This window comes from Prionailurus viverrinus, chromosome B2 (assembly GCF_022837055.1).
Source record: "Prionailurus viverrinus isolate Anna chromosome B2, UM_Priviv_1.0, whole genome shotgun sequence".
NCBI classification, from domain to species: Eukaryota; Metazoa; Chordata; class Mammalia; order Carnivora; family Felidae; genus Prionailurus; species Prionailurus viverrinus.
This window is the reverse complement of record NC_062565.1, coordinates 104296259-104312011: the sequence shown is the minus strand read 5'-3', so window position 1 is coordinate 104312011 and position 15753 is coordinate 104296259. Positions and strand designations below refer to the sequence as shown.

Here is a 15753-nt window from a genome sequence, read left to right as displayed (position 1 = left end):
TACCACATTTGTATCTTCACTCAGAACCTCTCACTTGACCTCCAAGCCCAAAGGCACATTATTTTAAAGCTAAGGTTAAGCTGACTCCTCACTTACATGAATCCCTTTCAGAGCTCTGACTGGTGGCCTAGCAATGTGATAATATGGGCAACCATTTTTGTAAAATGTACAAAACACTTTATGTAATGGCAATTTGTTATGATGCTGATTCTCTCATGTTTCTTTTGCATTGAAATAATGATGGATATTTTGCAGATATGATAAATGGGATTTTAAACTAGGAGTGAGCTTCTAGTCAGAATGCAAAGTGGATTTTTTTTTAAACTTATTTTATGTAGGGTACAGACCTGTTTTCTGTTGAAGTACTGTTGAGTCCTGTAAATAGTGAGTTTGTGTTTAGGGGTGTAGAAGAAAGGAGGAAGAAGGAGAGGAAATGCAGGCATCATGCATTCACAAGAAATAAGCTGAAAAGACAGTTTCAGGAATGTATTATGAAGGGATTTTTCTGTTGATTTAAGGCAAATGGAAAATAATAGACCATAAATGTTTCAAAAAGTTAGTCATTTGCTGCACACTGGACATTTGTATCAGTGCTATATAAATGGAGACCTGTTTGTATTTCTGACATGCAACTCTCCCTCCATGACAGCTGAGTTTGAGAACACATAAAATTTGAAATAATTCAAAAGACTTATATTCTTACATACAAATGATCAGTAAATAATGGGCACACACAGTATGTTCAACATATTCCTTGAGGTATTTATGAAATCATTCGATCAATCATTGAATAACTATTAATGAGTACCTATTATATTCAAAGCACCATGCATGTGAAGGAGTGTCCATACATGTGTCTCAAGGAGTCTTATCAAGGAGTTTATAAATCTGTTAAGATAATAAAATATAGATACATAAGCCTCTCACCAGGCATCCTCATGAGAGTAACAGTGTCATTAGACCCTGTGTGGCAATCCTCAATGCACTATTGTAATGCCTAGGGAAGACATGGCAACCTGGAAACCCATCTACTTCCTTAAAATAATCCAACTTTTCAATGATTATCTAAAAGTCTTCACTGTGGGAGCAGACAACATGGACTCCAAGCAGATGTAGCAAACTGGCATGCCCCTGTTTTGGGGAAAGCTGTGGTCCTATGGGCAAAAACATCATGATTCAATCACAAGGCCATCCAGGGGCATCCGGAGAATATCTCTGCTCTGGAGAAACTGTTGCCTCATATCTAGGGTGATGTGGGCTTTGTGTTCACCAAGAAGGTGAACTGAGATCAAAGCTCTAATCACTCAGATCAGAGACATGCTGTTAGACAATAAAGGGCCAGCAGCCACCTATACTGGTGGCTTAACCCCACATGATATCACTGTACCAGTCCACAACACTGGTATGGGGCTAAAGAAGATCTTCTTCCAGGATTTAGAAATCACCATTACTAAATCTCCAGGAGAACCGATGAACCATTAAACCATTAAAATACTGAGAACTTGAAATACTGAGTGCTGTGCAAATGATTAAGATTGGAGACAAAGTGGGAGCCAGCAAAGCCATACTGCTGAACATCCCCCCCCCCCCAACCCTTCTCCTTTGGGCTGATCATCCAGCAGGTGTTTAACAATGGCAACATCTACAACCCTGAAGTGCTTGATATCACAGAGGAAACTGCATTCCTTTCCTGGAGGGTGTTTGCCGTGTTGCTAGTGTATGTTTGCAGATTGGTTACCCCACTGTTGCATCAGTACACCATTCTATTATCAGTGGTATGATACAAATGAGTTCTGTCTTTGCTGATACTGATTACGTATGCTCCCTTGCTGAAAAGATCAAGGTCTTCTTGGCTGCTCCACCTGCACTTGTGACTGCTGCTACCACAGCTGCGCTTGCAGCTTCTGCTGCTGCCCCAGGCAAGGTTGAAACAAAACAAGAATCAGAAGAGTCCCATGACGATATGGGATTTGGTCTCTTTGACTAATCACTGAAAACAACCAACTCAGTCAATTTTATTTATGAAACAAGGAAATAAAGGCTTAGTTCTCTTTAAAATATGTAGACATATAAGTATATGAGGCAATATATGAGAATAACTAGATCACAAATTTAAGAACAGATGTAACAATAAAGCAAAGATCCTCTGGGGTAAAGTAAATGGACACTTGCTTGGTTTAAAGCAGAGAGGTAAAGAAAGAGTAGTGGAAGATTCTATTAACCATTTAGATAGGGCAAGAGAACACAGGACCTTGGCAGAGTGGTTACAGGGATTTTTTTTTCTTGAAGACAAAAACCTTCCTTAATAGTTGTGTAAAAAGATGCAATTTATTTCATTAAAATAAAAATATTTTCAAAAGTTATATAACCAGACAGGTTCCCAGGTGGCTCAGTTGGTTAAGGGTCCAACTTTGGATTAGGGCATGATCTCATCGTTTGTAGGTTCAAGCCCTGCATCGGCTTCTGAGCTGACAGCTCAGAGCCTAAAGCCTGCATCAGATTCTGTCCCTCTCTCTCTCTCTCTCTCTGCCCCTCTCCCACTCACACTCTGTCTCTCTCTCTCTCTCAAAAATAAATAAACATTTTTTAAAAAGTTATATAACCAGAAGAATTAGCTACCTAAAAATAAGTTCTTATTTCTGGGAGGAGTTCACTTAAAATACTTGTAATGTTAGGAATATGAGTATATTTGTTTTAAGAATAAATAAAAGTGGTAATTGAAAGCCACATGCTGGGAAGAGAGGTTTTGTATTTTCTCTTTACTCTTTATAAGAAAAAAAGATAGAATGCTGTCAAGACGATAAGAAAAGTTTTCCATTCGGAAAAGAGAGAGGGGGCTTTGTTAAGTTTCTTAACAAAGAACTTCTACAGAAAATTGTACAGTGTTGAAGTTGAGTTGATATCAAATTTTTTCAGTAAAATTTGACTGTTACTCATCCCTCTGTCCTGACCCTGGGTAAAGAATCAAAGATCAAATGGAATCCTCATAGTCTCTGTTGAATCAAGATTCAGAAACCATTCAAATAAAGATTCAAGGAAACACTGAAGTTTTATTTGTATTTTGTGGAAGGCTACTCTGTCAAAGAGGGCCATGTCAAGACTAGAGACAGTAAAATTTTGACATAATTCATGGGGAAAATAATAAGAACTTTAGATAAAGAGATGGTTGTTTCAATAAAAACATTTAACATTTACTAAAATCTTATTATACGCAAAGGTAGTCTAAGTGTATTATAAACAATTTGGTCAAGGTTGAACACATTTAGCAAGCTGAAATTTGAACCCCTGTAGTCTGATTTCAAAGCATGCATTGCTAACCATTGAACTGAACCATTTTTAAACATAGAATGACTTGAAAAGGCTTTTGTTTTGAAGAGGTGCTATTAAAAAAATAAAAATAAACAGAGTCTTATGATTAGAAATTTGAACAAAAAAAGTCTAGTGACTTTGGCACAATTATTGCCTCAAGGGTGTAAGAGACATTTGTTTGAAATATGATATCCACTGTTTCATATCCCAGTAGCCTTCCCCCAACTATTTAATTTTTAAATTTCATTAATTCTCAGTCATATCATCTATAAACCTGAAATAGTACCTACTTTTTAGAGATTCAGAGTGTGTGTGTGTGTGTGTGTGTGTGTGTGTGTAAAATATTATCTCATACTACAAATGTTGATGACATGTGATGCTCCTGCTAATGCAAGATTCTAAGCCTGAGCGGTAGTAAATTGTGATATTATTATAGAATATACAAGGTTAAGAAAGAAAATGTATTGGAGAAAAAATTGTTGAGACTTTCATAGATATAATATATTATTTCATTTGTTTTAATTGTGAACAAATCCCTCTGTTTTGCAAGAAAGAGAAAAATAAAGAAAACACATAAAATAAAAAGACAGAAATTAATCAAAGTAGAATTCAAACAATCATTTTAAAGCACACTCCAGTTTCTCTTTTAACCTTAAAAAGCTGGTGCCTGGGAAGGATGAAAGGTTTTGAAAGATAGAGTTTGTTGACATTGGGAGAGGTATAAGGAATATTTCCTATAAAGTAAAAACAAGAAATAGAGTTCTTTGTGAAATAGACAACATCCATTTCCTATTTACTCTTAGGGATGAGTGAATTCTGTTGAGGGCAGCATAACTCTTACCCTGGAGATTACTTGTTAAGTTTTGAATGACATGTCAAACCGTGTAACCAGTTTTCATGCATTAACATAGATTGTACCAACAGATATTAAAATGCTATATAGATGACTAATAAAAAGGTGAGAGATAAAAGAAGTAATCAATGGACATACTAATAGAAAATTTGGTTTATGAGAGAGGATAAAAGGGAGAATTAGGAATACCACTCCTGGCACAATTCCCTTGAAAAACAGGAAATTACCATTTAAAAAAAAATGAAGATCACCATGCTCTCATATAGGAAAGCAGAAAAGAATTGTTATTTTGTAAAGGCCAGAAATATAAGTAGGGATCTTAGATGGAAAAGGAATATTCCAGAATGGAAGGCATAGAGATTAAATATAGACTTTTTAAAAGTATTCTGTGGTTTAGTTTTGACTTTGAAAACATGGAAATATTTTACATAATTAGGAAACAACATCAAAGCAAAATGAGACAAAGAAAACAACCTCTAGAAATTGTAAGCAAATGAAGCAAATAAACCTAACTGTATTACATTAGTGGCTAAAATAGAGAAGCTTTAAATAGAAATTTAAAATAAGAAATCGACTCGTACATCCCTCATGAGATTTATATCCTAAGGTCAAACAAACTACAAAAAAAAAAAACCCAAAACTAACCACAATAACCTTTCAACTGATTTTTGTAATCATGTTGTTATTAATATTATAACATTGACATGTTGATTCTAAAAGTATGTGCAGCACATATACATGTATGCATATGGGTAAGAAATCATTTTATATTATTAACGCATTAGTTTCTTATTAATGTTGCAAAAAATGAAATTTAGAGGTTTAAAATGACACAAATTTGTTATCTTGCAGTTCGGGAGGTCAGAAGTCTAAAAGAGTTACATAAGGCTTCTTCCTTCTGGAAGCCTAGAAGAGAATCTGTTTTCTTGCCTTTTCCAGTCCTAGAGGTCATATACATTCCTTGGTTCATGAATATCACTTCCATATTTCAAAGCCAAGAGCATGACAACTTCTAATGACTCTTTCTCTTTCTGTCCTTCTGCTTCCAGCATCACATTGTTTTCTGTGTGTGTAAGACTCTTTCTTCTAAGGATCCTTGTGATTATAATGGGCCCACCTGGATAACCTAGAATAATCTCCCCATCTTAAGATCCTTAATCACATCTGAAAAGTCTCTTTTGCCATATATAGTAATTTATTCACAGATTCCAGGGATTAAAACAAACATTATTTAGGGGGTATTATTCAGTCTATCACAACAGGGGACTAAGAGTTTTAGTATATAGTGATATATATATATATATATGTATATGTATATGTACATACATATATGTATATATATATATACAGGGGACTAAGAGTTTTAGTATATAGTGAGATATATATATATATAGTGAGATATATATATATATATATATATATATATATATATATGTAAAGTTAGACTTATTGAGCTTGCTACCTGAAAGAAAATACTCTTCAGAGAATCTGTGAAATATCTTAAAATGAGAAAAGTTATGGAAGGATATATATACAGTGTTTGGGAGCCTCAAGGAATTGTTGTGAACTAAGCAGGTTGCTGGCACATTCATATTATGTGAAGTTACTGTTAGGTCAATTTATCTGTGGTCTTAGTCTTAAAAGTAAGACTCATGGAACAAATACTACATCCATTTGAGTTTAGATATTCTGTTGATATACATCAAGATTGTGTTTCTTAAATATATCTCTTTTATTAGTCATAATATAATCCATTTTGCATATGTAGTTTCTGCTTTAATGATCAGCACCCTGCCTCCATGTGCTCTTCAGCCTATGAAAACAGATAAATTATTATCTTCTTAGGATGTGATCAGTTGAAATTTGCACCACTGTTTGAGGAGTCTTGATTATTTTTTTTTAATTTTTAAATGCAAGCCAAAAGACAGTGAAGCAATATCTTGAAAATACTGAAAGAAACTGCCAACTTAGAATTCTGAACACTGTGAAAATATCTTTCAAAACTGGAGAGAAAATAAAAACATTTAAAGGTGTATAAAAGTAAAACAAATTAATCACCAGATCAGATCTACAAGAGATGTAAAAGACAATTTTTTAGAAAAAAAGAAAAATGACAACACATGGAAATTTGAATCTATGCAAAGAAATGGTATATAAGTAAGTAAATTAAAACAATTGTTCCTTATTTTATAAATGTCTTTAAAAGATAGATTGGTATAAAAATAGAGTGGAAGTGCTGATTTCTGGTTAGTCAAGGAACTTAATAGTTGTCAGTTCATCATAACAAGTTGAACAAACTGAAAAATCAACAAGATTTTTAGATCTATCAGAGATCTAAACCTCTTTCTAAAGTTGGAGAAACAGGCGTATACAGGTAATAACAATTTATTAGAGAAGAATCCCACCTTTGCGGGAACCATTACTGGGATGGGAAACCTGAACTATAAACAATAATTTGCTGGAGTCTCAGTGTGGTCAAGCCTGAGAGATAAAATCTCCAGGGGGGATTTCAATCTGGGGAGGTTCTTACACTCTTGTGAGTTTAATCTTACTTTAGATCCCATGGACATTAAAAGAATAAAAAGAGGATACTACTAAAAACTCTATGCCCATAAATTTGATAGCCCCTAGATGTAATGGATCAATTCCTCAAAAGACACAATATGTTAAAATTCAAATGAAAGAAAATAGACAATCTGAATAGATCTATGTCTATTAAAGAAATTGAATCAATGCTAATAACTTTCCCAAACAGAAAGTAACAGGCCTAGATTGGCTCACTGTGAATTCCAGCAAACATTTAAGAAATTATATCATTCCTATGCAATCTCTTCCCAGAAGACAGAATTAGAAGGATTACTTCATAACTCATTCTATGAGGCTATCATTACCCTAATACCAAAGCCACACCAAAACATTAAAAGAAATGAAATCTACAAATCCATATGTCTCATGAACATATATGCAAACATCCTCAAAAAATATTAGCAAATAGAATCCAATAATGTATAAAAGAATTATATGCTACAAAGAAATGGGATTTTTTTCCAGATACATAAGGTTGTTTCACCATTTGGAAATCAATTATCTAATCTATTACATCCACAGAAGAAAAATCACATGACCATGCAAATAAATGCAGAAAAGACACTGGACATAATAGAATACCCACCCATGATAAAAACTTTCAGTAAATTTGGAATACAGGGCAACTTCCTCAATTTGATAATGAATGTCAACAAAAACTTACACCTAACATGATACATAATAGTTTGAAACTGGAAGTTCTCCTGTTAAAATTAGAACAAGGCAAAGATGTGTTCTCCTCATCCTAATTTTCAACATTGTACTGGAGACTCTAGCTAATGCAATAAGACAAGAAAAAGGAAAAATAAAATACACACAGACTGTGAAAAAGAAATAAAACTGTTAACAGAGGACATGATCATCTGTAAGAATATCTGAAAGAATCAAATTAAAAAAAACCCAGCTGGACCAATTATAGCAAGGCTGCAATATACAAGATTAATATACAAAAGTCAATCACTTCCTTATACTCCATCAATGAATAAGTGGAATTTGAAATTAAAAATACAGTATCATTTACATTAGCATTGCACCCAAAATAACATACTTAGATATAAATCTAACAAAATATGCACAAGATCTATGAGGAAAACTACAAAACTGGTAAATAAAGGGAAAAAAATCAAGCATTTATTCTTCCTTTTTATTATAAATGTACTTTAGGATAACCAGAAGTTGATAAGAATTCTTCTCTGGCTATAAAAATTGCAACTAATAAAAAAGGAATAACATAATTAAATGCTACTATTATACTGGTTTTAATAAACTAATGATATAATTAATATAATTCTCTCTCTCTTCTCAAGCAAATTTGAATGGGGTTTCTCTTACTATGTGCTAAGCAGTATGATCAGTGATATACAAATACTCTTTTAGGGATCACAGTGGGTGTCTGGCAGTATTTATTTTACAACACAAGTTTGTGTAATAGGAGAGCCCAGTCATCTATATGAAACCTGGCATAGACTCAGGAGGACATTTTTGACAAATTGCCATTACTCCATTCAATACACTCTTAAAATCAGTGAAAGGAGATTCATATGCTTGGTAGCTGTATCAAAGAGAAAAAAGAAAAAAGTTTTAGACTGAAACAAAATCTAACCTTTGACACTGAATAGTAATATTTTATACTCTATTTTGGAAAACTGCCATCCAAATGTTACTTGAATTATTTTTATTATGGAATATGCACTACTTTTTAAGGTTTTTTGCCCATAGAACAAGAAGGAATAAAATATTTAAAGGCAGCTCTATGTTCCTCATGTATTTATACTCTTCAATTTTTTCTATCATTCTTTAATAATGAGGTTTCCAGATATCCCTTTTTCTGAGGGATTTGCTCCATAATATGTCTCAGAATAGAACAAAATAATCTGTAATCTGATCAGTGATTCTTTTGAGGCTATTACTTTCACAGACTCCAATGAGTAAATATTTTGCTTTCATTTGTGGTTTCAAGCATCCTACACAGAGTTTTCTAGTGTTGGTATCTTGTCACAGAAATTTAAGATCTTGGCCTACACGGGAAATGAGATCATGTGGTTCTATTAAACCAGAACTACAAGGCTACTAAACTTTGGTTATTATTTTTCTATTGGATTGTTTTTTTATTGAATATGTTAAGATTGTCAAATACTTGGTAAATATGTTCCCCAAATTATGATTCAATCTCTGACTTTGTTATGATATTTTACCTTATGTTAGTTATTTATAAGTAAGGGATCATGGTGCTCTTTCATTTTATAGCTTCACAATTTTCAATACTGATTAAGATAAGCTGCCAACCTCCAGGTTATGTATTTATTCTCCTAAATATTCTTTAAGATTTTATTATTTTACATTCATATGAAAATTTTTTATAAGCCTAAAATTGATTTTGTTTGTGGTGTGTAAAAAAGTTCCAAAGGTATACCCTCCTTCATGAAAAGCAACTTGAACCAGCATTTTTAATTTTTTTTCTTTTGAATTGAGATAATAACTTTTCATATGTTAAATTTGTTTATGTGCTGGGCTTTATTTCTGGACTCTTTGCTTATATATTTTTCTTTTCCTATGTTATTTCCAGAATATTTTTGTTACATTAACTTATAGTGTATGTTAAGTTGAGCAATGTTCCCTTCTCAAAATTGTTATCTTAGTTATTATCAGATAATTAAGTTTTCCTATACTTCATATAATTCTAAAATTTAAAATCAAGTTATAATTTTATTTGAGATTATAATAAATTTATAAATTAATATTTGTAATATTGACAGTTTTATGATATTCTGTCTTTTTATTGAAGGAAAAGAAATACTCTTCCATTTACAGATATCTCATTTTATGCCCCTCAGTGAAATTCCATGCTTTTCTTCCTATGTATTCCATGACTTTGTTGTTTATTTTTGAGCATTTTATAACTTTTATTGTTATCATGAATCAAATATTTCTTCTTCTGTTTTTTTAATTTGTTTTACTGGTATATATTTTTTACAAACCTACATTTCAAAGTTTTCTAGTTAATTATAAATATATACATTAATATAATTGTGTATATATTAAATGGCTTAACACAAGACACATTTATTATCTTACAGTTCTGGAGGTAGAAGTCTGAAATCTGTTTTGCTTGGCTAAAATCAATATATTGGCAGGACTTTGTTCCTGCTGGAAGCTTTAGGATGAAACCCATTTCTTTGGCTTTTTCCAGTGTCTAGAAGCTACCCATACTCCTTGACCTGTGGTTTCCCATTACTCTGATTTCTCCTTCTCTTGTCACATCTTGTTTGACTCTGACCTTTCTGCGTCATTCTTATGAGGACATCTGTGACTACATTGGGCTCACCAGCTAACCCAGGATAATTTCATTTCAATGTCCATTACCTTAATCACATCTGGAAAGTCCCTCCTGACAGGTAAGATGGCATATTCATTGATTCCAGGGATTAGGAGGAGGACATCTTTGGGAGGCCATTTTTCAGCCTACCACATGCCTGTGGACATTACTTTCAGGACTCATTCATTTGAACTCAGTCATTACTGCTAGCTCGGGCTCTGAGTACACCTGACAGGTATCTGAGTGCTGGGATCCTCACTCCACACCAAGTTTAGCCTCTAACCAGTGCCTCTGTTGCAGGCATGGATGGGCACAAGAGAACACTGCTTAGAGAGAGGTCAGATGCCTAGATCTTAGTCCATCCATCAAGTTCTTTCCTTAACTCTCATGGTGCCTGATTACTCCAGAGTCTCTCCAGCTCGTGCTTATCTGTCTGTCACACAATTCTTTCTCCTAAGGCGTGCCAACACTCCTGTCCCCTCAGCTAGGGTCCCACTGGCTTGGAACAAGCACTCCTTCTTTTTCCCTTCCTTGACACTGCCTGGTTTCAGAGTACCCCCACACTCCTAATTTACAGGATAAATTCCTGGCTTTGTTCCTTTAGGCTACTTTGTTCTCCAAAGTGTATATAGGGGAGCCATGCTCATTGTCACAAGTTTGTTCTGTCTCCCTGAACACAGATATGCCCAACAGTCATTCTTCTTTTGCTTTTTCCAGCCCGTGCTCATCTCTGCCCAGCTCTGAATGTTCTACATTTTCATTAAGCCCCAGGAGACCTTCCACTGCTTTGTGAGCCCACAGGTCCTAACATCTGAGGCTCAGGCAGGGCGTTGTGGCATTCTCACCACAGTTGGACCACCAGAGGTGGTTACTCTAAGAGTAAGTGTACAAGAGTCCCCAACATGAAGTTGAGATAGTTGACTGGTGAGATACTCTGGGCCTGTGGGTGGTATAGCCCTTTCCTTGGTATCTCCCTGCTACAGATATTCTTAGACAACCTTCTGGAATGTAACCTTTGGTGAATGGGGCCCATTCAAAGCCTTTGCTAGTCCTTTTTTTTCAGTTTTTCCACTTCCCACCCCTACCCAGCAGAAAGCATGTTCTCATCTTGTTGTTTTTCCTGCTACAATGACCTTCAAGGCCCAACTTGAGAGGGTGGAATTACCTTTTACATTAGAGCCTCAAACGTTTAGTAACATAAAGTTGGTTTTACCAAGCAAGGCCTGGTTGGTGGCTTAGAAGCATGATGCTTTGTTTTTTTAAACAGCAAGTAAACAAGTTGCATTTTGATATAAAAGACAGATTGACTATTTTTTATCCTTCTATATAGATCCTACTTTCTCACCCTTACACAAACAAGAATGATTGTCAATTCTCTACCACTTGCACACATTCTTAAGTCTGTTTTTTTTTAATTTTAGTTTTCAAAATGTGCTTGAGTGTTACAGAACCATTGGCTGAATGTAAAGAGAGAAAATATTCACCCAGGATTTCCCTGCCATCCCTGACAATCTATTTTTATGTGTTTCATGTTCCCTTCCAGTTTTTGTCCCCATGAACATATAATCCAAATAGTCATAATCATAGTGTAGCTCTCATTTTGTGTTTTGCATTTTTCTATCTACTCTTAATTATATCATAAGCATTTTTCCATGTTGCTGCAAAATCATCATAATTGTCATTTTTAATGACTATAGGAGTTCATCAAGAGGGAGGTAGATTACTTAACCCTTGCTCTGTTGTGGGGCCATTTGTGACACTTTCAGAGTTTTGTTTTTCCTTCATGGTTGCCCTTGATGCTTTAGGTCTCTCATCTGTTCTCAGGGTGAGGGATGGGAGGCAAACAGCAAAGCAATGGGGAACAGGAATAAGAGAAAAACAACACCAGGAGAAGTAAGCAGAGGTAGTTGAAAGAAACCCTATTTTGAACATAGTTAAGATTCTTGAAGGTGAGAGAGAGCTAAAAGGAAACCTGGCCTTTACCTGATAAGTTCCTTCACTATATGGATATCTTTAATGACTTTCTCACTTAGATTTTGGAATGGCTTTCAATGCCTAGAGGAAAGATGGCTACAGGGAACTGATTGAGAAAACACAACACAACACAACAAAACAACAAAACAAAACTTAACCTATCAGTTTTAACCTCTCTGGTTATCAAAATTAACTCCCAAATACTACTCTAAGTTCAACAAATGTAGACAAAATTTTTGGTTATCAAATATTTAGTGTTGATTAGAATTAACACAATAACTTGAGAAGATTTCAACTATAATAGTGTTTCTTAAGTTTCACAAGCTCTAAGCCTATATGCTCCATAAGACAAAGGTCCCTTGACAAAAAATATTTGGTAAACAGTGATGCTGCATGCTAGATCCATTTTGGGGTGTTCATAATACTCATTAATATATGCAATGTTCTAAAAAGTCCTGCAGAAAGAAAAAGTGCTTAATTTTGAATGACCTGGTGTTTCCTAAGGCCACAGGGCCCTTTGATCATATGGTACCTCCACTAGTCAGATTTTAATCAGCAAAATGAAAAGTCAGAAAGGTATTGATAGCTAATTTAGAAAGTATTGACCACAGAGGCATGTGTTAGAAAGCATTGGGGAAGTTGAAGGAGCCAAAAAGGTGTTGCAACCTAGAAATTTGCAATTACAGGAATTACCTGCAACTCCAAAAAGTGGATGTGGTGTTTCCAGTTTATTATTTCTGTAATCTTGGGGGGTACATAGACACAGAGCATGGTGGGATCCAGTAGGTGGTGGGACCACTGGGGATGCTAAGTTCTAGTACTGGATGATGGTAGTGGCATGAGCTTTGAGTGCTGGATCTGTGGAAGGACTCTGGATCCCACAGCTATTTCCTTGAGGGGTGTTATCTTCTGTGATGAGCATGCTTCTTGTCCCCATGGTCTCTTTCCCCTGACTTCATGCTTGTGAATATGTCATGTTATACAGTGAAAGTGACTTCGCAGATGTTACCAAAGTTACTAATCAGCTGACCTTATGGCAGGGTGCTTATCCTGTACTTGGCATGGTTCCATATAACCTCATGAGCCCCTAAAAGTAGAAAAGTGGAATGGGAGTCATAGAAATTCAAAACATGAGAATAATCAATGGGCCCTTGCTGGCTTTGAAGATGGAGGAGGCCAGGAACCAAGGAATGTGAGGAGTTTCCAGAAGCTAAGAACAACCACCAGCTGATAGCTGGCAAGGAAACCTCAGGGATCTCAGTCCTACAACTTCATGAAAGTAAATTAATTTTAAAACTTTTTTAGTTTTATTAAGAAATAATTGAAATACATCACTGTATAACTTTAAGGCATGTGGCATGATGGTTTGATTTACATATATTCTGAAATAATTACACAATAGGTTCAGCTAACATCCATCTTTTCATATAGGTACAAGAAAAAGAAAAGGAAAAAAAATCTTTGTTATGAGAACTCTTGGGATTTATTTTCTTAATAACTTTCTTATTTATAATACAGCAGTGTTTATTATAATCACCATGTTGTACTTTATATCCCTAGTACTTATTTATCTTATAACTAGAAGTTTGTACCTTGTGACCATCTTTTTCTAATTGCTTCTTCTCCCACCATGTGCCTCTGATAACCACAAATATGATCTCTTTTTCTGTACTTTTTTTAAAGATTCTCCATATAAGTGATCATACAGTGCATACAATGTCTTTCTCTGTTTGCATAATGTTTTTTAGGTCCATCTACATTGTCACAACTGGTAAGATATTTTTCCTTTTTAATGGCTGAATAATATTCCTGTGTGTGTGTGTGTGTGTGTGTGTGTGTGTGTGTGTGACAACTTCTGTATCCATTCATCTACAGATAGGCATTTAGTTTTTTTTTCCATGTCTTGGTTATTGTAAATGATGCTACTATGAACATGGGTGTGCAGATATCTTTTTCAATTAGTATTCATGTTTTCTTCAGAAATATGCCCAGAAGTGGAATTTCTGGATGACATGGTACTTCTATTTTTAATTTTTTGAGGATACTCCATACTATTTTCCATTGTGACTTTACCAATTTATAATCCCACCAAGAATGCATGAGGGTTCCTTTTTCTCCACATCCATGTCCACATTTGCTATCTATTATCTTTTTATTTTTATTCTTATTTTTTTACATTTATTTATTTTTGAGAGACAGAGAGAGGCAGAATGTAAGTCGGGGAGGGCAGAGAGAGAAGGAGATACAGAAACTGAAGCAGGCTCCAGGCTCTGAGCTGTCAGCATAGAGCCTGACGTGGGCCTCAAACTCACAAACCGTGAGATCATGACCTGAACCAAAGTCGGAGGCTTAACCGACTGAGCCACCCAGGTACCCCTAGTATCTTTTTTTATGATGACTATTCTAACAGGCCTTAGGTGATATTTCATTGTGGTTTTAATAAATTTGCATTTCCCTAATGACTAGTGACATTGAGCATCTTTTCATGTATCTGTTTGATTTTCATATATCTTTTTTGGAGAAACGTTATTTAGATCTTTTGCACATTCTAAAATCTGGATTGTTTTGCTTTTGAATGAGTTTTTGTATATTTTGGATATTAACCCTTGATCAGATACATGCATACGTTTTTTTTTCACATTCCACAGGTCGTCTTTGCACTATTTGATGGTTTCTTTTTCCATGCAGAAAGGTTTTAGTCTGATGTAGTCCCACTTATTTATTTTTGCTTTTTTGGCTTGTGCACCAGATGCCATATTTAAAAACTAATTACCAAGATCTTTGTCAAGGCGCTTTATTCCTATGTTTTCTTCTAGGAGTTTCATGATTTCAAGTCCTGCATTGTCTTTAATTCATTTTGAATGAATTTTTGGAGTGGTATAAGATATGGGTCCAGTTTTCTTCTTTTACACGTTAATATCTGATTATTCCAACACCATTTATTGAAAGAACTATCTTGTCTTCACTGGGAATTCTTGACTTCCTTGTCAAATATTAGTTGAAAATATATATGCTTGGATTTATTTCTGGACTCTTGATTCTTTTCCATTGGTCTATTTGTTTTGATATCAGTACTGTACTGTTTTTATGACTATAGCTTTATAATATAGCTTGAAATCAGAAACTGTGATGCCTCTTCTTTCTCAGGATTTCTTTGGCTATTTGTAGTCTTTGTGGTTCCACATAAATTTTAGGAGATTTCTTTATACTTCTATAAAAAATGCTATTGGAATATTAGAGGGAATTGCATTGAATCTATAGAACACTTTTGGTAGTATTGTCATTTTAATAATATTAATCCTTCTAATCCATTAACACAGGATATCTTTAAGTTTCCTTATATATTTTTCAATTTCTTTCATTAATATGTTGTGGTTTTCAGTGTACAGGTATTTCACCACCTCAGTTAAATATATTCCTAAATATATTTTTTTGATGCCATTGCAAATAGTATTGATTTCTTTTTTCTTCAGAAAATTTATTGTTCATGTATAGAAACACTACTGATTTTTGTATGTTAATTTTATATATTTTTTGTATGTTGTATATATTCTGTATATGTCTGTTAGGTTCATTTAGTCCATAATGTTGTTTAAATCCACTGTTTCCTTATTGATTCTTTGTCTGAATGATCTACCCATTGTTGAAAGTGGGCATAAAAATCTCAAACTATTATTGTATTATTGTTTATTTTTCCTTTTACCTCTGTTTGCTT

The 15753-nt window shown here is 34.3% G+C and overlaps 1 pseudogene; it reads left to right on the top strand.

Annotated features, from left to right (window-relative positions):
• Window positions 1-993: 993 nt before the first annotated feature.
• Window positions 994-1987, top strand: LOC125166296 (60S acidic ribosomal protein P0-like; annotated as a pseudogene).
• Window positions 1988-15753: the final 13766 nt, after the last annotated feature.